Below are 23,783 nucleotides of genomic sequence, written 5' to 3' on the forward strand. Positions count from 1 at the left end.
TTTTTTTACTCTGCGGCACCACATGTGCTGATGCTGATGTGGCTGGCTGGGGCAGGAGAGTACTTCAGTGTGGAAACTTATGCCCCAACTAGCCCCTCCATTGCACATTGAGCTGGGTTGGAGCAGCCCTGGGTTGGCAAGCTGATCCCCCAGTGGTGCCTGGGAGCAATAGTGGTGCCTGGGAGCAATAAACTCCAGTACAGTAAGCAGTGGAGTTTATTGTTTCACCTTAATAGCGCATGCAGATGAACCCAGTGTTACCTAAAGGAAGATAAAGTCAGGCTGAACATTCCAGTCAACAGTGGAGAAAAGAAGCAGATGACACCTGAAGTGCAACTCATATGAAATGCTTTGTCTACAGTTAGGAAGTAAAATACTTGGGGAGTTGGTATTCTATTTCTTTTATTTATTTATTTTTTTAAATTTAAAAAAAATCAACTTATCCTGAAGAAAACAGATCCTCTGTGGGGTAAGTATCTAACTTATTTGGGATCATGGACCAGATGAGTGGTATAGGACTTGTCTGTTGGTCAGATGAATGTTGTGTGGCCAGCCCCAGTAGCCAGATTGAGCCTATGGACCTGCCACTGCTTGCCCCATTCTCTCCATCACATGCCAAATCCAGCTCACTCAGCACTTGCTCTTGCCAGCTCAAGGCTGAGCCGCATGCAGGGCAAATCTGGGATTCAAAGTGCATGAAGTGCCTGCCCTGGAGTGGGGGCCATACAGTAAGCTGGATCTTTGAAATCCCTGCTTTATGGGAAGAAAAAAAAGAAATTAAAACTCCAGTTCTATCAAGCAGTTTTAATAGAAAGCTTTTGTCCAGACCTACCCATGACCTAATGTTAGATGTTCATATTTTTCCAGGACACAAAACATTTAAAAAGGAAAATGTCTGCTGGCCAGTAAGACAGTGAGAACCGTCATTCCCATGCATTTCCCACATTCTTTAGTAACATTAATTGCCTACTGCATACATTTATTTTCCTCCCTCCCCACCTATAACTCAAAATAAATCTTAGGCAAATGATCTTCAGTTGACTAGACTGATGCTGCTATGATTCACAGTAGCAAAAAATCTTTTGTAGCAATTTGATTTGTAGTTCTTCAGCCCATGTTCCCGCAAGTAATGTTAATAATTACTTTATTTCTTCTATCACAATGGGATAAAAGCTGACTGGAGTTTGTTGGCACTATAATTATACATCATTCTTCTAAAGCCATGTGCATTGCACTCAGTACAAATATAATTCCCAATGTAGCAAATTTGTCATGATCAGTTCTTCCATGCATTAAGATCTTTGATGTATTAAATGTACAATGCACAAAATCAAAATTTCTAAAGACAAATGATTTAAAAAATGAGAATGATACCATATGTTTCTCCTTTACTTAGGATAGGACACTGCAGCATTTTGGATAGCACTGTGTGACGCTACTGAAGTGTCAGCTTTGGTAAATTATACTTACTGTTATGTTTGTGCAACAAGGAGTGGCTTTCACTGAAACCTCAATTATGACAGGCATCTGTCATTTTAAACTAATGGGAGATTGATGTTTTATTGGCAACCTTGAACTGAACATAATGATACAGACAGTATCTTTAAATATAAATACAACAGATGGATGCACATCTATCAACAATACCAACCAGTTACAAAGACCACATATAATAGTTGCCTTTTTAACAGCTGAAGAGAGTACATGGCTAGTAAAATGTGTGAGACTCACTAAAGAGAGAACAATTTAAATGTAGACAACAAAACCAGAACGTTACTCTCCTGGGAAATTAGAGATAAGATTTTACATTGCTTGCTGTGAAGCATTTATCATGACACTTTCTTCCCCACAGCTCTTTTTATTAACATATATAACCTGAGGCACATTTGTTGACTGTCTTAAAAAATAGCCAGTATGTCACTTAACAGCAACAGATATTTGAAGAGAGTTAAGCCCTTAATGCTGTTTTTCTTCTAATGGAAATACAAGTCTCATTTCCTTCCTCCAAGAAATGAAGAGTGTTATGTAAGTTAGCATTTCTGAAATGCCAGCAGACACTAGCTGCCTGGAATGAAAAATGCTTCATAAAGGGGGAAGGGATATCTTTATTATGTTCCTTGGGCTTAATGGATCTTTTCAACTGGGAGCTTAATTCAGGCAAGAGAAACAAAATATTGGCATTGTGAAAGGCTGGTGTTTGCCATTATCAAAGAGAAGAATTGGAAGGATGTTTTTGAATTTCTGCAATGGAAGGCAGGCTTCCACTAAGTTTATCATTGTCAGAGAAGGTATGTTTCAAAGAGCAGGGAAATGCTACTGAAATGGAAACATCTGGTGAAGAGTGTTGGGATAAGGTAGTCAAAAGCTTTTGTGTCCAGCAATTCTAGAACTGTTGCTTATAAACTGTCTGGGTGATGAAAACTCTTAAAATTAGCGTAACAATAAATCAAGTCCTTGTTAGGCAGTGTTTTGGGTACTGGAGTTGTAATTTCATCTTGATCTATTGATTAATGTATGTCCCTTTACAATGATCAAATGATATATTGCTAAAAACCCTCCCTAAGCTGCATATGGGGTGGGTGTAAGATGCTGCCATTCCTTTTTTTTTTTTTCCTCTCTCTCTCCAGATTTTGCACAACACATTTACCCAAAAACTCCTCTGTTCTGGGGAATACAGGAAATGCTGGCAGCAGCTTTTCACCACAGGAGCAAGATGCTGAACCCATACACAGATGGCACGTCTATACATGCTCCCCACGGTGCAGCTGTTACTACACCATCATTTAGCACCTGCTTTACGAAGTACTAAATGACTGTGCATGGTTATTTTTAGCAGCTACTTCACCGTAGCTACACGCTATAGTGAAGTAGCTCATTGCTACGGTGGCATAGCATTGGCAGGCACACTGTGTCGCCATAGTGACAAGTTACGTTGCCGTAACTCATCAGTATAGCAACGTAGCATCACATGTAGATTCACCCAGAGAAAGGATGAAGTGAAGCAAACAATTTTTCTTAGCCCTAATGGATGGAAAAGACAGGCAAAAGTGGGGGTACTGAGATGGAGTGCTACAGGCAGGCAAGATTACACCAGGCCAGGAGAGGCACCAGATATTGTACATGGCTGATCAAAACCACCGGGCAAACTCCTGCTCACTGAGCTCCCATTTTGATTCCTAATTGTAAGGGTGGGCACTATTGTATCTAAAACTAAACTGGCCATCACCCTTCTTAAAGGATATGGTGGTTTTTTCGTCACTTGAAGTCTCTGAAGCAATATTAGATATCTTTCTAAAAAGGCATTCTAGCTTAGATGGAAATGATGAGTTTGATTCAGGAATCACCAGGTAAAATTCTCTGCCCTGTGTATGTGTGCAAAAGTCAGATTATTTTAATGATGTTTTATGGCCTTAATATACCGTGGCAATAATATATGGTGCATTGGAGGAATATAGAAAAGTACCTAGTAGGTCTTCCCTTTTTAAATAATATGATTCTATATGTTATATTTAGTATTCCCAGAAAATACTGGCAGTAGATGATGATACTTCCAGGAATTATATTGCTTAGAGCAGTGGAACCCTGATTTGCTTCTTGTGTAATGCCATCCCCTAAATTCAAAAACAGTATTTCTAGCAGTGACATTAAGGTTTGACAGATGATGAAATACAATAATTTGTGGCAGAAATGCCTGCAGTTAGATATAGGCATTGTATAATAAATTACCTATAGGCCCAAGCCAAGTAATTTCCCCTTATTAAGGGCTTGCAAGCTGGAGAGGTACATAAGTAAAGTATTCACAGATATGCTTTCTAACAAAATCAGGAATTCACTTTGATTTCTGCGTTATTTTAAATGTATTGGCTTCAGACATTCTTTTTCCCCAGAGAGGAAGAATCTCTCTCTCCTGTTGATGCTCTCTCTCTTTGTATGCATTATTAGAAGGGTTGGAACTGGAACCTGTTCTTACCAGTAGATATTCTCATGATCTTCCTGTTCTCCTATGCATATTTAGTTATTCTGGGCAAAAAGTATCAGCTCTGGGAAAAGAGACAACGAGACACATTGTAGACTACCCTCATAGTTAGGACACTGTATAGAGGTACGAGACTTTCATTTAAACCCCTACTCTAAATCACAGACAGAGTAGAACTGAACTTGGGTTTTCCAGCTGCAAAATGAGTCCTACATATCCAGCTTAGAGAAATGGTCTTTTACTGGGTCAATTACCATTTAAGCATGCCATACACAGGAGAATGTCTGCAAGAGAAGAGAGTTAGTCACACTTCACATTACCCTAGAGTGAGCTGGTTGGAAAATTCCCTCAAGTGAGGCAGAGGAAGGAATTGAACCTGTGAGATTCATGTTATGAACTATGCCCTAACCATTGGACAAAAGAAACCACCATGACTGCAAACAGGTTTGTAACATAAGCCTCAGTTTTTAGATTCTGTCAAGCAATTCAGTGAATGGAAGTCAGATCCTATAGCAGACCTTGGGGGTCCACGACTCCTGTACCCCATGCCCCCGCATGGCCCAATCTGCCTGCCAGCTCTTTCCTGGTCCCACCTCACTTTTAGTACCCCATCTGCCATAACTTCGATGTTATCCTTCAGTTCACTGGGGAGGAAGTCCCTAAGGCTGGGGGGTAGCCTCGCTGTTTTTCTTGATGATCATCTCCGATGTCATGGCTAAGTCTCCCCCAGCTACAGTCTATGGTCTCCCCCTCAAGTGCTTCCCATTTAAGGAAGTGCTCCCTCATGCTTCCAAGCACCTGTCAGAGCTTGAGCTCTCACAGCCTTGGCCTCCTTTTTTTCTGGTCATACCCAAAGCCTTGGCCCAATGTCTAAGACCTCAGCTTTTGTGTATCAGCACTGACTTGGTAGCAGCCCCTCCTGAGGCTCTGGTTTTATCGCACCAGTCTCAGTCCCTGTAGCTTGGGGCTAGCTTCTTTCATCTATAGTGGAGAGTGTCACCCATGCACCCCCACCCATGCCCTCCTCCTCCTCCTGTATGGCCACAAACTGGTCCTCCAGTAGAAAAACTACAATACAAAACAGTGACCTAACTGGTCCTAACTTAAACATGGGTATGTTTAAGTTAGGACCAGTTAGGTCACTGTTTTGTATTGTAGTTTTAGTTCAAGCCCTACCTCTCAGGCTGGCTCACTTTCATTCCTCCAGTCCCCCAGTACTTCTCTTATACTGGCTTGGCTCCTTGCTGCATCCAGCTCTTTCCTGAGAGATCCCTGTCCTCCCACAGCCAGGGCTAGACTGCCCCTCACATGGTCAGATACTGGGCTTATATAAACCTGGCCTTCTTCCACTCATATGGCCAGATCTCCTACACCCAGGAGCCAGGTGCAGCTTAGTGCATCATTAACCACCTGGGCTTTTCAGTCCCTGGTTCAGTCCTGCTGTGCAGCTAGTACTTTCTGCCCTTCCTAGTCCTGGGTTTTCTATCCTCCCCCACCTTCCTAGTAACATGGGTAGGAGTTCCTTGTTACAGATCCAGAAAGCTTTTCTCTCTTTTTATCCCAGCAACTAGTATATTTGCTTTTTTCCTCATTCCCTAAACTTGATTTCTGTTTGTGTTCCTTATAAAAGCCAAATCCCTCAGTTGGAAACTTAGGTCAGGCAAAAAGGGAGATGGGGGAGAGAGAGAAAGCAAGAGCAGTGGCAGTAATGTTGTATTTCCTCTTTTGTCTTCAATTCTATCCTACTGAGATACAAGGTGCTTTGTTGAAACAGATTAATTTGTGTGCCTTTCTGTATAGAGTACAAATATAACAGGAAGGGGATATTGTGATATTCCAGTTTATGATAAATATCCAGATAAAAAACATGAAAGGCAAGACCATTTTAATAGCCGATATAGAAAGTAAACTAAATTGGGGAAGCTTAGTGCTCCTAAACTTCTATGTTCACTCCCATTCCAGCATCTATGCCTTACAGATCAACCAGCTTACATAATGAAAACTCTGTGTATAAGAATCTTTTCTTCTTCTTTGTAACACAGTTTGTGTGTTCGAAAGCTTAGGGTGCACTGATTACTGTGGCATATGGTGCATCAGACCCAAAGCAAACATCAATCTGGGACTATCCAAAATAGGCTACAAGACTAATCCTTGTTGTGTAACGAGCTATCCACTCATTAAGGGGAAAAATGGGAGAAGTGCAAAATGAAAAGACAACACTTTATTTCAGATAGATTTGATAAAAGCTCAACTGAAAACTTAAGTCTTGTTCTGTGCTATGAAGGTTAAAATTCTGAGGACTTAATGGGGGTCCTGATGGAGATAGATGCATAGCTAAAGAGTCTTAAGGCAAAAAGTGCTACCATTGCTCCTTAAAGGAGTACAAGGAGGGAATACTATGAAAAGCCACTCCTCATATTTAACAGTGTTCCAAAAATGGTTGGATGCAAAACAAAAATTCTGTTTCACAAAAAAACAAAATGTTTTGAGATTCTTTTTCATTTAGATATGGAATGTAAACAAGACCTTTTTAAAAAAGTTCATGAAAAACCACAAAATATCCCAGAAGTCTTGTGGTTTAGGGGCTGCAATTAAGTTGTGACAAACCCAGGATCAAATTTCACTCTGCATCAGAGAGACCAGGGTTTTGAACTTAGGTGTTCCCCTGCCCAGTGAAAACTTTATCAAAATAAATATCTTTTGGCCAAAGCATATGACATTCACAGAGATAACTTTTCATCTGCTTCATCACAGCAACTAACTTTTTTTGGCTTTGACAAAAGCAGTCTTGCTTTGCTGACATCTATCCAGAATGCTGTTGCAAAGGTCATTTTTCCTGGCTTGCTATTTTCTTCTCTATGCCTCCCTCTGCCAACTCTTCCTTCTCTAGCACATCAAATGTAAGCTGCTGCTTCTCACTTTCAAAGCCCTCCCAGGGGGTATCTACATGACACCCTTGCTGCAGGATTGCCTAATTATAACTCCACAGTAAAGTGTCTCTATCTACACGTGTGGAGCTATTACGCTGGAGTAAGCTTTATTCACTCTGACATAGGCTAGTATTGCCCTGTATCCTATTTACTCTGCCGCAGTGCACATACAGACACTGATGGGACTGGCTGAGGCATGAGGGTACTTCAGTGCAAGGTCTACCTGCCAGCTAGCCCTGCACTGTAGCACCCTCATGCCCCAGCCAGCCCCTCTGCAGCATGTTGAGCTAGGGTGAAGCAGCTCCAGGCTGGCAGGCTGGCCCCCTGGCTCCCTGCCAGCCAGGGCTGTGCCACCCTCAATATGCTGTGGTCCCTGGTGCACGTGTAAATGCTGCACCCAGGAGCAATACACTCCAGTGAAAACTGTACCAGAGTTTATTGCATCATACTAATTTCATGTGTAGATGTGCCCCCAATCTACCCCAATCATACTTATCATATTTCACTCAGTAATGAGATATCAATTCCCAATTCAGATTACCTAGTGATATCAGCTCCCTTCCTTTCCCACCTGTTAGATTTTCACAGGACTTTTATACTATCTTCCACATTGCCCCTCATGCCTGGGAGGAGCTCACTGAAAATTAACTTCATTGTCCTCTTTTAAGACCCTCTATAAAATGCTCCTTTTTTGTGATGCCCACAAAAAGCTTGCCAGTGATAAGGCTGCACTACTTATCATACAGACTCATATTGTTTCATTGTTTCATTATGCTCAGGGTTACCAACTGCCCATACATTTATGGACAGTCTGTAAAAAAAAAACAGGTTGCCTGCCCATAAATTCTGTAAAATAATTTTGTCTTCATAAAAATAAAAATCCTGCGCTCAAAATTAATCACCTGAATTAAGTTACATTTCAAGCAAGCATCAGTGCTGGATAGAAAGCACCAGCTGGTGTCTAAGTGGCAGTGCTATTCAGTGCCATTCAGTGAAGTATGTCAGGGATCCCTGGCTCACTAGTGCCTCCACAGTTTCTTGCAGCTGGAACAGACTTTCAGGGATAGTAGGAAGACAGAGGCAATTGGTAAGAGCAGGACTGGTGGAGGTATGTCTGGGAGGTAGTCTAGGGGGACAACATGGTGCAGAGTTCAGTTGGGAGTGTACTAGCTAGGGGAATCCCTGTAGTAGGGTGTGAAATTGTTGTTGCATTCTCACAGGACTGCCAACACAAGACATTTTATTATTGACAGTAAAAACACATCAATAAGAAAAAAACCCTGTCAGTTAAAGTTTGAAGATTGTCAAATAAAAAAAAAGTGAGGGTTGGCAACCATGATTGAGCTTATCCATCTGCCTGTTTCTGAGGGGGGACATGACATGTTTACAAAAAAATTACATAGTGCAGAGAAAGTAAGAAAAGGATTTATTATTTATAATTTGTCATAATACTAGACCTTTGAGGAAAAATGAAATTACTAGGTTATAGGTTTAAAATAAACAAAAGAAAGTTCCTTATCACTCATTGTAATTAATTCATAGAACTCACAGTCATGAGATATTATGGAAGCTGGTAGCCTAATCCAGTTCAAAAGGGATCACTCCAATTCTTGGAGGAAAGGTCAATCAGTAGGTATTGAATATGGTAGAGAGAGGTACAGGATCTGAACATGTGAATTCTGGAAGTGGTGATGGGAGAAAAATAGTGGGCAGAAAATTCTGGACCACACTCTTACATTTATATAAAACAAGATACTGGGATAGATGGACCAATGGTCTGACCTAGTAAATGACATTTCTAATATTCTTATCTACCCACCTTTACTTATACTTTTTAAGTGGAATCTTTCTGGTGGTCTTTTCACCATGTGTTTGTATAGTGCCAACCATATCGGGCCCTGGTCATATACTGAGCCTTCTAGATGCTATGATAATAAAAATACATAAGGTAATAGAAGTTTCAGGTTAGACAAATCCGTATTTATTATCAAAACTACCCTGTCAAAAAATTCTCAACCAACTCTAGCCACCAGTTAGTCATCATCCATGCTAGTTATATACTCTCAATCCCCACGATTACTCAAATGACTTTGTTTTAATTATTTCATTTGTCTAAGTACTATCAGATCACACAATTTTAGTTTGGTAGAAGGAATTTGTTAAACAGTTTTCTGTGGAGATGATAACTTAATATGTGGAAATACTAGCTTAATATGAAAGGTGAAAGAAGGTGGTTATAGTGGCTCATAAAATACCACAGGGCCTCCCTCCCACCCACTTGTTTAACTAGTTATTCTAATACTGTAGCACAATTTAATGTATTGATAATATAATGATGATAGCAATTCAATATACTTACCTACTGTTTGACATAATCTGCTAGGTGATTTTCACTCATTTTGAGGCCAACTTGAAATGACAACAGCAGTAGAATGATGATACATGTTGTATGCAGCCCATTTTACAGAATAAAAAACAAACAAAAACACTGGAGTGGGAGTAGAGAGATGTAGGTTTTATTCCCAGCTCTGCCACTGGATTGGAAATGATTGGCTAATCACATCACCTTCTTTCATCTACTACCTTTTCTTTACCATATCTGTTAAGACTATAATATCCTCAGGACCATATTTCTTATTTTACATTTATACACTGCCTTCCACATTTAGAGTTAGATTTAACTGGAACTTTTAACCACTCTGTAGCATAGTGTTATATGTGTAATAGAAAGTATTCTTATGGACCAGACCCAACCCAACAGTAAGGCTAGGCATTTGAGTTATATACCAAGCTTCTGCATATAAAGATCTTATTCCCATTAGGTTATAGAATAATAGTGACTCATATATGGTGGCTGTTGCTTCTAGGTTGCATCTATATGTGCAATTAATGCAAATCAATAAATTCCAGAGTTTATTCTGTGGAGTGGAGTGCTCCTGGGTGTGACATTTGAACATGTAACAGGGAACAATAAACTCCAGAGTTTTCTGCCATTTGCATGTGCACCTGGGATCAAAGCATATTAATCTGTGTCACAGGAGGCCCAGGGATCAGCCTGCCAGCCCAGGGCTGCTCCTACCAGATCAATGTGTTGTGGAGAGTCTGACTATAGCACAAAGGTGCTTCAGCATGGGACTAGCTATGGGCAGCCCCTGAACTGAAGCTGTGGGCAGCCCCTGCACTGAAGCCCCTGCCAGGCAGGGGAGTGTCTACATGTGCGTTGCTGTGGAGTTGTTGTTTTTTTAGACTTGTATTCACAAGCACTATCCTGCTGCAGAGTAAATTAATTTACTCTGGCCTATTAGGGGTGCACATGTAGACACCAAGATGTTTACTGCACAGCTGATTAGTCTACTGCCCAGTAAATGTACCCCTATAGGAGAAAAGAGCTCTTGAATTCACTAATTCACTCTTTGTCTTTGGAGATGGGTAGGAATTCGGAGGCTCAGTGATATACAGCTTATCTAGAGGGGAGTGAAAAGTCATGTTAAGTAATCCCATATCTTTCCCCCAATCCTTTTCTTTTAGGTATCACTTCTGAACTGGACCACATATTAATGCTCTTGTTCTCATTCGGCTTAGGCATTTTTTTCCCCAGAAGTTTTGACTCTTGGGTTTCAGTCTTAGCTATGTAATTGATTTGATGTGTGATCTTGAACAATAGAAAGAAGAGAAAGAACAGGGGAAGTGTGGGTCCCGTACTGAACAAGAGAGGCAACCTAGTGACAGATAATGTAGAAAAAGCTGAAATATTCAATGCCTTTTTTACTTCATAGGCAAGGTCAGTTCACAGACTATTGCACCTGGCAGCAGTTTGGGAAGGAAGTGAGAGGCAAAAGAACAAGTTAGAGATTATTTAGAAAAGCTGGATGTGTCAAAGTCAACAGGGTCAGATGTGATGCACCCAAGAATGCTGAGGGAGTTGCTTATGTGATCACTGAGTAGCTGATCATTACCTTTGAAAACTCATGGTGATTGGGGGAGATCCCAGATGACTGGAAAAGGGAAAATCTAGTGCCCACTTTTAAAGGGTAAGAAGTAGGATCCAGGGAATTACAGATTGCTCAGCTTCACCTCAATGTCTGGAAAAATCATGAAGCAGGTCTTCCAGGAATCTACTTCTAAGCACTTAGAGGAGATGGTGATTAGGAAGAGTCATCATGGATTCGCCCTGGTGAAGTCATGCCTGACCAGCCTGATTGCCTTCTATGATGAGATGACTGGTTCTGTGTATGTTGGAAGAGCAGTGGATGTAGTATACCTTGAATTTAGCAAGGTTTTTGATATGGTTGCCCACAACAGGCTGTATTACAGGACCTTCACCTTATCCAGGAGTGCACAGCCCCACTAGGGGTAATGCCTTGCTGGACCTGATCCTTGCCACTGGGGATGACCTGGTTAGGGGACTGCAGGTCCTTGACCACCTGGGCAATAGCAATCATCACCTGCTGGAATTCACTATCCAGCGCAGGGTGTCAAGGGCTTACAGCAAGACTGAGGCCCTTGACTTCAGAAGGCCCAACTTCAATGAGCTTTGGAGATGAGTGGGGGAGGTACTGAGGGCCCAGAAGGTAGAGGAGATGGGAGTCCATGAGGGATGGTCGTAGCTTAAGGGGACGATCCTTTAGGCCCAAAGGGTAACAGTCCCTGAGAGAAGCAAGGTGGGTAAGAGTGCTCAGAAACCCCCTTGGCTCAGCAAGGGCATTCAGCAATGCATGAGGACTAAAAGGGCAGCGTACAACCAGTGGAAGGGAGGACATATCACCAAGGAGGAGTACTCCTCCTCTGCCCGGGAGTATAGGAGGGCTATTAGGAAGGTCAAGGCAGATATGGAATTCAGGCTAGCGTCCAGGATTAAGGACAACAAAAAGTCCTTTTTCAAGTATATTGGGAGCAAGAAGAGTGCACCAGGCAATGTAGGGCCTCTGCAAGACTCAAATGATAATCTTGTGGCTACGCCAGATGAGAAAGCTGATATTTTTAACAGTTTCTTTGACTCTGTTTTCTTGAACAGGGACCGGGACATCCCTCTTACCAGTGGCAGGGACAATCTCAGGGATAGCTCTGTCAGGCCTTCAGTCAGTGCAGATGTAGTTAGGGATCTTTTGGAAAAGCTGGACATTTTTAAATCTACAGGTCCAGATGCCCTCCACCCAAGGGTGTTGAGGGAGCTGGCAGGGGTCATCGCGGAGACCTTGTCCCGACTATATGAGCATTTGTGGTCATCTGGCCAGGTGCCGGGGGATTGAAAACGAGCTAATGTGGTCCCAATTTTTAAGAAAGGGAGGAAGGAGGACCCAAGTAACTATAGGCCTGTAAGCTTCACTTCGGTGCTCAGGAAGATCTTGGAGAGGATCATCAAGAAGCACATCTGTGGGGGGCCTGCAGGGGAGATCATGCTCAGGGGCAATCAGCATGGGTTCATCAAAGGCAGGTCCTGCCTGACCAACCTGATTGCCTTTTATGACCAAGTAACTAAATCCTTGGATGATGGTGTCACCATGGATGTAGTCTTTCTAGACTTTAAGAAGGCCTTTGACACTGTCTCTCACCCCATCCTCATCAATAAATTAGGTGACTGTGGCATTGATGCCTGCACAGTTGGATGGGTAAAAAATTGGCTGATGGGGTGCACCCAGAAAGTAGTGGTGGACGGGTCATACTCAACCTAATGAGATGTGAGCAGTGGGGTCCCCCAGGGCTCGGTCCTTGGTCCCGCATTGTTTAACATCTTCATCAGCGAGTTGGACGCGGGGGTTGAAAGCATGTTGTCCAAGTTTGCTGATGACACGAAGATGTGGGGCAAGGTGGACATACTTGAAGGGAGAGAGAGGCTGCAAATAGATTTAGACAGACTACAAAAGTGGGCAGATGAGAATAGGATGGGGTTCAATGTAGACAAATGCAGGGTGCTGCCCCTTGGGAGAAGGAATCCACAGCATACATACAGGCTGGGGAGATCCCCTCTTGAAAGCACAGAGGCAGAAAGGGATCTTTGGCAAAGGGACAATCCGAACGAGGATCAAAGGGGGCAAGAGTGCTCAAAAGCCCCGATGGCTCACCAAAAGCATCCAGCAACATCTCAAAGCTAAAAAGGAGGCATACACCCAATGGAAGAGAGGGGCCATCACCAAGGAGGATTATACCTCCATTGCTCGACATTATAGCGGGGTTGTTAGGAAGGCTAAAGCAGAGACGGAACTGGGATTAGTGACCCAGATAGAAGATATCAAGAAGTCTTTTTTAAATACATAGCGGGTAAAAAGACGGTACCGGACAATGTGGGGCCTCTGCAGGACACCAGATGACAAAGCTGACCTCTTTAACAATGTCTTTGCCTCCATTTTTCTAAGCAGGGACCAGGCCATCCCCCCCAGTGGGGTCCCGGATGGACCCAGGGGAGGCGCACCCAGGCCCAGGCCCAGGGTCAGTGAGGACCTAGTTAGGGAACTTCTGGTGGGACTAGATGTATTCAAATCAGCAGATCCTGATGATCTCCACCCCAGAGCGTTGAGGGAATTAGCAGAGGTCATTGTGGGACCCCCGGCACGACTTTATGAGAACTCATGGTGCTCTGGCAAGGTACCAGAGGACTGGAAAAGGGATAATATGGTCCCCATTTTCAACAAAGGGAGGAAGGAGGACCCAGGAAATTATAGGCCCATTAGTCTTACCTTGGTCCTGGGGAAGCTCTTTGAGAAAATTATCCAGGAGCACATCTGAAAGGGACCAGCAGGAGAGATTATGCTTAGGGGCAACCAACATGGGTTCACTGGAGGCAGGTCCTGTCAGACCAACCTGGTGGCCTTGTACGATCAGGTCACAAAATCCTTGGATACAGGTGTTGCAGTGGTCATAGTCTTTCTGTACTTTAGGAAGGCCTTTGACACCGTCTCTCACTCCGTTCTCTTAAAAAAATTAGGCAACTGTGGTGCTGATGCCTACACAGTCATATGGATTGCAAATTGGCTGGAAGGCCGCACCCGGAGAATGGTGGTGGATGGGTCATTTTCGACCTGGAGGGATGTGGGCAGTCGGCTTCCCCAGAGCCTGGTCCTCAGGCCCACACTGTTCAACATCTTCATCAGTGACTTGGATGAGGGGGTGAAAAGCACCTTGTTCAAATTCATGGATGACACTAAGATGTGGGGACAAGTGGGCATGCTAGAGGAGAGGGACAGTCTACAACTAGATCTAGACAGGATACAGGGGTGGGCAGATGAGAACAGGATGGGTTCCAACACTGACAAGAAAGAAAGAATCAGCAGCATACCTACAGGCTGGGGAACTCCCTTCTCATCAGCCCAGAGGCAGAAAAGGATCTTGGAGTCATTATTGATTCCAAGATGAATATGGGCTGCCAATGTGAAGACGCGGTCAGGAAAGCTAACTGCACCTTGTCATGCATCCACAGATGCATCACGAGTAGGTCCAAGGAGGTCTCCCTCTTTGTGACATTGGTCAGGCTGCAGTTGGAGTACTGCGTCAAGTTCTGGGCGCTGCACTTCAGAAGGGATGTGGACAACATTAAGAGGGTCTAGAGGAGGGCCACTGGCATGATCAGGGGTCAGTAAAGCAGGCCATACGAGGGGAGGCTATGGGACCTGAACCTGTTCGGCCTCCACAAGAGAAGGCTGAGAGGAGATCTGGTGGCCATCTATAAACTGGCCAAGGGGGACCAGCAGACACTGGGAGAGTCCCTGTTCCTCCGAGCACTACCAGGAGTAACAAGGAATAACGGCCATAAGTTGACTGGAAGTAGATTCAGGCTAGACATCAGGAGGCGCTACTTCACAGTCAGGGCAGCTAGGATCTGGAACTACTTTCCAAGGGAAATGGTGCTCACTCCTACCCTGGGGGTCTTCAAAAGGAGGCTAGATAATCACCTAGTCGGGGTCATTTGAATCCAGCATTCTTTCTTGCCCATGGCAGGGGATCGGACTTGATGATCTACCCAGGTCCCTTCCGACCCTACCAACTATGAAACTGTGAATATCCACCTTAAAAGTAGTTAGGCCTTTGCTTCCACTACTTTCAGAAGTTCTCTTCCAGAAACTCACTGCTCTGATGATTAGAAAACTTATTTTCTAGCCTAAATTTCTTTGTGGTCTGTTGTTTGTATGCTATCAATCATTCTTCCGCTTAAATATCTCTTCTCTCTTCCTACTCTTTTGCTCTTCAGATTTATTTATATAGAGAAATCATATCCTTTCTTTGCTAAACAAACTACATTCTTTTAGTTTCCTCTTCTAAGATGGACCTTCCAGTCCCATAGTCCTTCTCTGCCTCTGTTCAAGCTTGAATTCTTCCATTTGAATCTGTGTAACCAGGACTGTATGCAGTACTCTGAAGGAAGTTAGAACGGTGCCTTATGCAATGGAATTATTATTTACAGGAAATGCCTCACCTAATATAATCCTGGGATTATGTTTGTTGTTTTTATGGCTTTATCATGCTGGTAGCACTTAGTCATCGTGGACACTTTTACACATGCTTCAACACATTCTAATCAGAATGCTCCAGTGTCTTGTGTATTCAGTGCCCCATGTGTCAAAATGGCAGTGGGGATGTTTTAATTAAAGCTCATCAAATGAGCTTTAGTTTAAGTGCCTCCACCTCCATTTTGAAACACAGAATGCTGAATGCACAAGATGCAGTGGGAGTTTTAATTAGAGTGGTTCCTGAGAGCCGCTCTAAGTAAAACAGCCCCCATCCGCTCATCCCCTAGCATGTTTATAGGTACCCCTTGGGACTAACTAGTACACCCATGTATGTATCCTCCTTAGCCATTTCCAACTGATTAACTTGCTAGCTTATAGCAGAAAGTTTTATCATTACTTCCCAAGTGTAAAGCCATGCTATTTGTAACTGGGCAATAGTCACAGGTTGGCCTGAATTAGCATTTTGGCTCAATCCTTAAATTCATTCACTTCTTCCTCATAACTTGATCCTCTTCTGTACTGCTTCCTGACTTTGTGCCAGTAAAAGATAGCAGCCCGAATTTCATTTCTGTACTAAGCTTACACATGAACATTTTAAATAATAGTTAGGCAAGGTTCTTTGGGTAGGTATGATATCTTTTATTAGACCAACTGAGTAGTTGGAAAAAAGTTCTTTGCAAGCTTCCGGGCACAGTCACCCTTCTTCAGGCATTGGGAGACTCTGCTGTTGTTCTGAGAACTCCAAGGAACAATTATTTGTCTGCCTATGTCTGTAGAGCAACACAGCTACCACCAAAAAAGGCTTAAATAATAGTAACATTGTTATTGACTAAAATGTCACCATAGGCATAAACACATATAAAAAGTACTTTCTGAAGGGTTTGTTTTTTGTGGGGGTTTGATCCATGATCAAGAAATTCTCTAATATGATCAGCATTATGTGTACTAAGGAGAGAATGTTCTCCCATCTTTCAACACTCATTTTTATATCTCTGTGTCTGCCAAGTAGTTGAGCCATCAGCCTGGCTACATTGCTTGTTTAATGCTATGTAAGTACATTCTATCCTTCTCTCCAAAATAAGCAATTTGGATTCTTAGGAAATACTTGACATCTTTTCCTCATTTGTCTGTCCTCATTGTATTGCAACTGTGACCCCAAGCTGGGCTTTATAAACTAAACTCTGTTGCTTCTTTCAGGAAAAAAACAACAAAACAAAACTGTTTTTCCTTTCCTGCCTAATTACTTTTAATAAGGGATGGAAATGTGGCATTTCCAAATACTGCTTGTTTGGTGTCCCCCTCAAAGAACTGATTTTTAAAGGAATGAATTGTTCATACCAGTGAATATACTGTAGCAGAATAAATAAAGTATGGATTCCTAAAAAACAGTAAGAGTGGGAAGGAAATCAAAATCAGCTATACTAATGCAAAGGATTTTATTTCAAAAGATAGTTCATTGGAAGATCTCCAAAGGGAAAACAGAGACAGAGAAAGTATGGTGTTAAGGCTGGGCTCATGCACAAGGCTTGGTCTGGGAAGTGTAGATGTGGATAGGTATTTTTACAGTTTTGAAAGACTCTAGACTTTCTATATTCCACCTCTGTATCTTCCTATACTCCCCATTTGTCTCATGAAGTAATGTGGAGGTAGTATCTTTTCAAATAGTCCATTTGTCAGGCTATAATCATAGTTCTTGTCTCATGGACTCAAGACCTATGAAGCCTTCTTCCAAAATGTATAATTTACCTCGGTATTGTGTTTGGTAAGAGGTGTCAAAACCTCTTACCCAGTTCTTAACAGACCTGCAGTAAAGTCTCAACCCCTGCACAGATACAGACATACTTAACTACAGAAGTAAAAGTTAATTGGGTCGACAATATCAGACCTGGATCTTTGGATAGGTTTTGGGTTTTTTTCTGTCAGCAGATGTCCCTTAGTCACATTGGTTTCAGAATTATTGTCCCAGCACCTAAAAGTAATAGTTAAATGCACTAGAATATTTTCCCCACTGCCAATAAGTAGTTTACCAGAATTGGCTGTTCCAGGGATGAAATCTAAAATCCTTTGTGTCATCTTACCTCTTTGGGTAGGTATTGGACAGGCATCAAAACCCTAATTCCTTTCGATTGTGTACTCAGTATAAAAATCTACAAGAAAAACTTAATTTTTCATTTGCTTGTAGATCAGTTATTCCTTTCCCCTTCTCAAGCCTGTTCTTGGTCTGAGTCAAGACATAAATCTCTGTACGGAAGCACTTTATTTTCTTTTGTAGTCACTCGAGTAAAGGCAAGAGAGCCAAATACAAGATACAGTATCATTTTTAAAATACAGACCTGTTTTTTTTCAATTTCACATCCTTATGCATGCTACTTATTACAAACACCAAAATAAAAGTAGATGCATCCAAAGTCATGTTAACATTCGTTGTTCCGTTCTTAGAAGAGGCAAGCAGCTGCAAACAATATTTAATTCAGCCACTGCAGGATTGCCTCCTACCTTTTACTATAATATTTTTTTCAGAAAGAAATCCCAGTCAAATGCTATAATTATTCTGTAAAGTATTCTTTTTAAACAGCATGTCTGCCAATTACAGTGTATCATCTTCCAGTTGCCAAAATAATGGATTACCATCAATTATAATGTAAACAGCACACTTTGGACACCTTAAAAAGTGTTAGCAGTTTATATTTTTGCTGTATACTATAATAAGAGTTAGGGCTGATTCTCATTTGCCCTAAGGCAGTAATTCTCAACCAGGGTGCCCTGGCACCCTGGGGTGTCTTGAGACACTTCCAGGGGTACCACTGGATGCTAGGCAATGTTATCACTGCTGGGTGTGCAAACATAATTCACATTCTGACTCGTGCTCTTTCTGGCTGAATTTCCCTTGGGAAAAATAGCAGTTGCACATATTTATGCTGCTGCGATTTGTCCCCAGGCATGCCTTTGCACGCATGCTCCGGTGCGCAGCAAAGTGACCTGGGGCTCCAGCAGCCTTACCTCAGGTCCTGGGGGCTTCCTGGGGCAGCAGCAGCACTGAGCCAGCTGTTCAAAGTCCAGATGGCAGCCAAGCTCCCTTTCTGGTGGTGTAAATTGCTGCCACGTGCGCCACATAGCTTTTTATTATCAGTAGTTTTTTTTGACACTGGGATCTTGTTTGATCAGCTCTACAGTAAGGAATTTGGTGAAATTTACAAATATTATTATACCCATCTTCTGAAATATGGATGCACTGTATCAAACCTCTGTAGCCTTCAAGAGAGCAACCCATTCCTTGATAGTTTAACACACAAGAACATATAGGATTCTGAGAAGAAGGACTACTCAAACTCCTCAAAGAAACTGAGAGCATTCAGAGGCTGGTAGGATCAGGCCTCCAAATTGCTAATCCAGTCATCTCTTACACAAGTATTAGAACTACAGAAAACATACAAATAAAGTATAATTAAGAAGTTGCCATACTTACAGAAGCAGGGAGATCAGAATATAGTTTACAGTTCCAGGTTCTATATTGGGGCAGGTAGATAGGTTTAAGTAAAATTGACCCCAGCTATCACCCCAAATAAGATGCATCTTATTATATTCTAAAGTGTTTGGGAAGATTTGTATTTTATTTATTTTTTTTTAAATATATAAATGTCTTTACATTTTTACATGATTTTCCTGGTAAACTGGTGTTTGCAGTTCTATTGGAAGAAAAGAATGGAAAATCCATTGCTAGAACTTCTAACAAGAATCCAAGCCAAATTTGGAGATATAAAGGTGTTACAATTAAGTGAGATTAGTGTGAGCTTCTGTTTCCCAGCTTTTCCCCTTAGGGTGTTTTTGCTCATGCTCTGAGGCTAATTAGCACACTCCAGCAGGCTCGATTAATCATGTCTGTTCTGATGTGGTGTAATTACAGTGCACAGGAGCAGCCTCCCTGCACATATGCAGGCACCCATAGTGACTTTAATTTTGCTACACATCTGGAATTTTAATTATCATTAGATCTTAATCAAAAAAATCAAACTCAGTTTGTCTATTTGTGATTGTCCTTCACACTAGATTAAGAGAGCATTTTATCTAAAGTTTGCCAGAGTAGCTGGGAAGGTTTTAGCACTATCTAATATGGGTGGGATTTTCAAAGCAGTTAAACATTTGCCTTACTTTGCTTCCCTGGATGTCCCTGTTAAAACTCTTCCTTGTTGCAATAAGAGCAAAATGAGGCCTGTGCCAACTCTTTTGAAAATCCTAGGCTATAACACTAGGTTCTAGGCCTATTTAGCTGCAAAATCTGATTCCTACCCTAATCCAGATCCGAAAATAATAATACTTAGTTCCTGTATAACTCCTTTCCCCTCAGATCACAAAACACTTCAAAAGAAAGGTCAGTATGATTATCCTCATTTTATAGTTTGGGAAACCAGTCAAGAGCAGGGAAGTAATTTACCTACAATTGCCCAAGAGGCTAGTGGCAAAATTGGGACTTGAATGTCAGTCAAATCCCAACCAATGCTGTGGCCATTCAGCAAATTAGTTCCTTAATTATAAAACTACTACCTGGAAAATTTTAGCAATTAGGAATAAAATACTCAGACACTAAATATTTTATCATGTGTGGATTTTTTTTCTTTCACTCCCCCTCCCCAAATAGCTGTCCATCTATAAGATTTAAACCTAAGCCAACTGTAAAAAAAATCCCTAATATCATATCATATTGTTGGTCTAGAAGACTAGATTTAGCTGCAACACAGCCAGGGGGATCATCACTTATGACTTTGATTATCTAAATAGATTTTCTTCCCCTGTGCCAATATCTGAAAATCAGCTCTGATGAGAGCTGGGCACAAATATTACTCTTATCAAATTTCTCTAAGTGAAGAATTACAACTGAGATAGTAACAGCCTTTTCTAGGAATTGGAACTGGGGCTATCAGGAAACCTGCACACATTTAGTGTACATTGCCCAATGGATGTTGTCAGGAGGCCAAGGGCTAAGCACACTTGGAGTGTGACTTCTATCTTATAAAAGCTGAGATCTAAGATAAAGTAGCCAAGCTCAGCTGAATAAACTACATATCCTCTGTACACTCCCTTTCTCCTTTTTCAGTCATTCCTGTAAAGGAAATTTAATAGGGCAAAGATAGTAAAAAAAGTGGGAAAGACCTTGGGGCAGCTGTAAATAGATATGATCTACACCTGATGATGATCCAGCACTTTCTTTGTTCACAAGTAAAAGTAGGAAGACTAGGGGCTAGGGAAAGAAAAGAGGACATAAACCAATAACAATATCAGAATCAGATCAGAAAAAGAAAAGCAAGCAATTGTGTGCTTTATTCTGATGACTAAGAGTAGGTTTTTGGATTGTTGTTGCAGTTCTGTTTTAATAAAAATGCTGAATGAGCACCTACAATTTCAAGTAAAATGAGTGGGAGCTGCTGTTTCCCAGCTTCTCTAAAAATTAGATCCTAAGGACATTTTTACAGGGTCTGCTGGCGGAGCGGGGAGGGGAGGTGCGTTTTAATTAGAGTGGCTCTGAGTGGCTGATACATGAGACACAAAATCTGGCTGAAGTGCTCTAATTAGCATGCTCTAGCAGACTCAATTAATTGAGTCTGCTCCAACATGCTGTAATTACAGCATGTCAGAACAGCTTCCCCATACAGGTACACTAAGATAATATAACACCACTCCTTGGTTAGCCCTAACTACTGATTAATGAGATTCTGCCATCCTTTATGTTGAAGAGCAAGAGTATCAAACTGATTTGACTCCTTTGGGCTTGATACAGATTGCAGGGCTCCTGGTGTGCTGGATCTGGACCTACCTCCTTTGGCAGGATAAGCAGTGTTGGCATGAGCAGCATCATGAATGACTGGTGCCTCCTGAGACTGGGGGAGGCACTGTGGCAGTGAGCGGTAAGTGGGGACCACCTGCAGCCACTGGCAGCCACGTTGGCAGTGAGGGGAGGGGAGGTGCAGGCAGTGACTGCCCACAGAAGTCAGCAGCACCTTATCTCAGGGGGGGCACATGTGTCCCCCCATGCGTCACCTATGAGCAGCATCATGGAGCTGTGGGGGATAATGCAGTCGTCACTTGCCTCCCACTACTGATACATCCCCAGTAGGATTCCATATCTCAGATTTTGGCAGTGGCCCTTGCTCTGTTCCCCACAGTCTTAGTCTTCTGGAATCCACAGGAGCCAGATGATACGGCATATATGATGTGGGCCATAAGTTTAACACCCCTATTGTAGGTACCTTAAGCCACAAGTGGTTATATATACATGACCTCACTGATGAACACCTCCTCACCGCTTCCCCACCCCCCAAAAGAAACCCCAACCTTTTAATGCGGATTTAAGCTTGTACTGTGTTCTTCTAGCATGCTTGATATTGGGGACCTTCATACATCTCAAAACCAGAAGAAGAGTTAAGGTTTCTCTGGAGCTGGCCATAGTCACTGAGAATTATCTGCCTCCATGGCTGCATTTACTATGTTAGGTGCAACTTTGCTTTATTGAACAGTATGGGGATTAGCTGGAGCAGTTAAGGAGATATAGGGATGAGTCTGAAGTGGGCAATAGAGCAGTGAATATATTGTAAGGATCATGAAGCGCCTAAGGGCCTGTGCCCGTCTCCCATGTGTGATCAAAAGAAAAGTTGTGCATATGTACCACGAGACATCAAATATGCCTTACATCAGCATTCTCTTCTTCAGATCACATTGGTAGTAATGTAGCAATAGTATCTTGCTGTCAAATTTCTCAGCAGTGAGATGAAAAGTGAGTAGTCTTCTGATTTAGTAACATGTGAATACAGTTTTAACTTGAATACTGTGGGTGAAACCAAACAGAAAGAGGACAGACTTAAGCTTCTATTGGTGTGAGCCTTGAAATTCTACATTTTGAGGGTTTCTTGGGTTTGAGTATCATTGAACTAATTTTCTAAATGGGCACAAAATGCCACAGGGTAACCTTGGCCTTTCATTATTTTTAAATTCCCTAGTTTTGAACAGAAAGAGGATTTATTTTTTGTAGTTATAGTTACTGGGAAGAGTTATAGCTAGAAGAAGGCTACTACAGCTACAATAATACCAAGAGATTTTAAAGCAGTTTAGAAACAGGGAAAGGGAAGCACAGAAAAGTGAGGTGGCTTGCTCCAGGTCACCTAGCAGGTCCATGCCAGAGGGACATGTCTACAGCACTTCAGTAGCATGTGCTAGCTAAGACATTGCACAGCCTGTCCTTTTCATTGCTTCCCCACACATAATTCAACCGCCTCAATATTTGGTTTGGCTTCTTCAGGGTAAACCTCAGAGATTGCTCTCTAGACCTAGGTGTCCGGTGTGGTTGAGAGAGGATGCTAGGGATGACCTCAGAGCAGCCCTGCTTCCATATACCTGTAGTGCGGGGTGGTATGTGTGCAGGGTCGTCTTGGGCAGAACTATGCTTCTGCTGTGGGACTGATGTGGTGGCAGTTACTAAGTGATCTCTCAGTGCTCCTTCCTCCCTTGTTATGGAGAATAACATTTGTGATTATGTTTGCTTGGGATCTGGAGTGTGTAACCACTCTCGGGACCAGTGAGATAAATCAGATCTACTCTGTATCCCAACCATCTCGAGTGCTATTATGTGACAGTTTCATTTACTTTAAGCATATGACATAAACTGGCATGCTTTTTATCCTTCTTCTTGCACCCCCATCCTCTTTTCCTTTTATAATCTAGCTCCTCCTAATATTTTCAATATATTCCTCTCTTATTAAAGCATTGAGACATTAAAAGCCCATTGCATGTAAAAATGTAGCCCCTAGCAGTTTGGTGGCCTCTGTCCTTTCATACCCATGTCACAGGAAATCATTTACTGAAGTCACACACTTCCTCAGTTACATAGATTAAGATTTAGATGAAGCTTTGCTACTGTGACATTACTACATCTCCTCAGTCAGTATATTGATAAGTAAAAAAAAAAAAAAATCCTGGCAGTTTTTTGTAGCAGCACAATGTAACGTTTGCTAAACTGCTTTATTTTGTTTTGTTTTATTTTATTTTTTCAGTAGTTTTTTAGTGTTCTCCAAAGCTTTTGGAATCATACATTATCAGGGAGAACTATCAAGTGACTAAGGTCAGTGGGGACACAATCAGAGCCTTGATCAAAATCCTAGGTGTACTCAAATGAAGTTGGTAAAATGTCATCTTTAAGAAATGCTGGATTCTTTTAGAGGAGAGGGTAGTAGAAGGACTAACTCTGCCTTGGACCTCCATGATGCATCACAAATGTCAAAGCAATCCCCAGAATTATTCAGATTTAGAACATATAGGAAAATCAATCCAATGGAAAGGAATTCTGAACTTTTACTATAGCAGAACTAGTGTTTTGCTCTAACCTTTATCCCTGTAGGGAGAAAAGTAAGAGTAAAGACAAGTGGCATTCTCCTAAGTGAAATAATTTTA

At 42.0% G+C, this 23,783-nt stretch overlaps 1 long non-coding RNA gene across 3 annotated transcripts in view; it reads left to right on the plus strand.

Annotated features, from left to right (window-relative positions):
* The window catches only part of LOC112551666, a 304,599-nt gene that overhangs the window by 72,174 nt on the left and 208,642 nt on the right, over positions 1 to 23,783 (plus strand). For 2 of the 3 annotated variants that reach the window (XR_003095965.1, XR_003095964.1), the window contains exon 2: positions 21,121 to 21,247. The exons of the other annotated variant lie outside the window; for it this stretch is intronic. This is a non-coding gene — a long non-coding RNA (uncharacterized LOC112551666). The remainder of the gene's footprint in view (positions 1 to 21,120; positions 21,248 to 23,783) is intronic. 3 annotated transcript variants of the gene reach the window in all.

The sequence above is a fragment of the Alligator sinensis genome, unplaced genomic scaffold (assembly GCF_000455745.1).
Source record: "Alligator sinensis unplaced genomic scaffold, ASM45574v1 scaffold93_2, whole genome shotgun sequence".
Taxonomy (NCBI): Eukaryota; Metazoa; Chordata; order Crocodylia; family Alligatoridae; genus Alligator; species Alligator sinensis.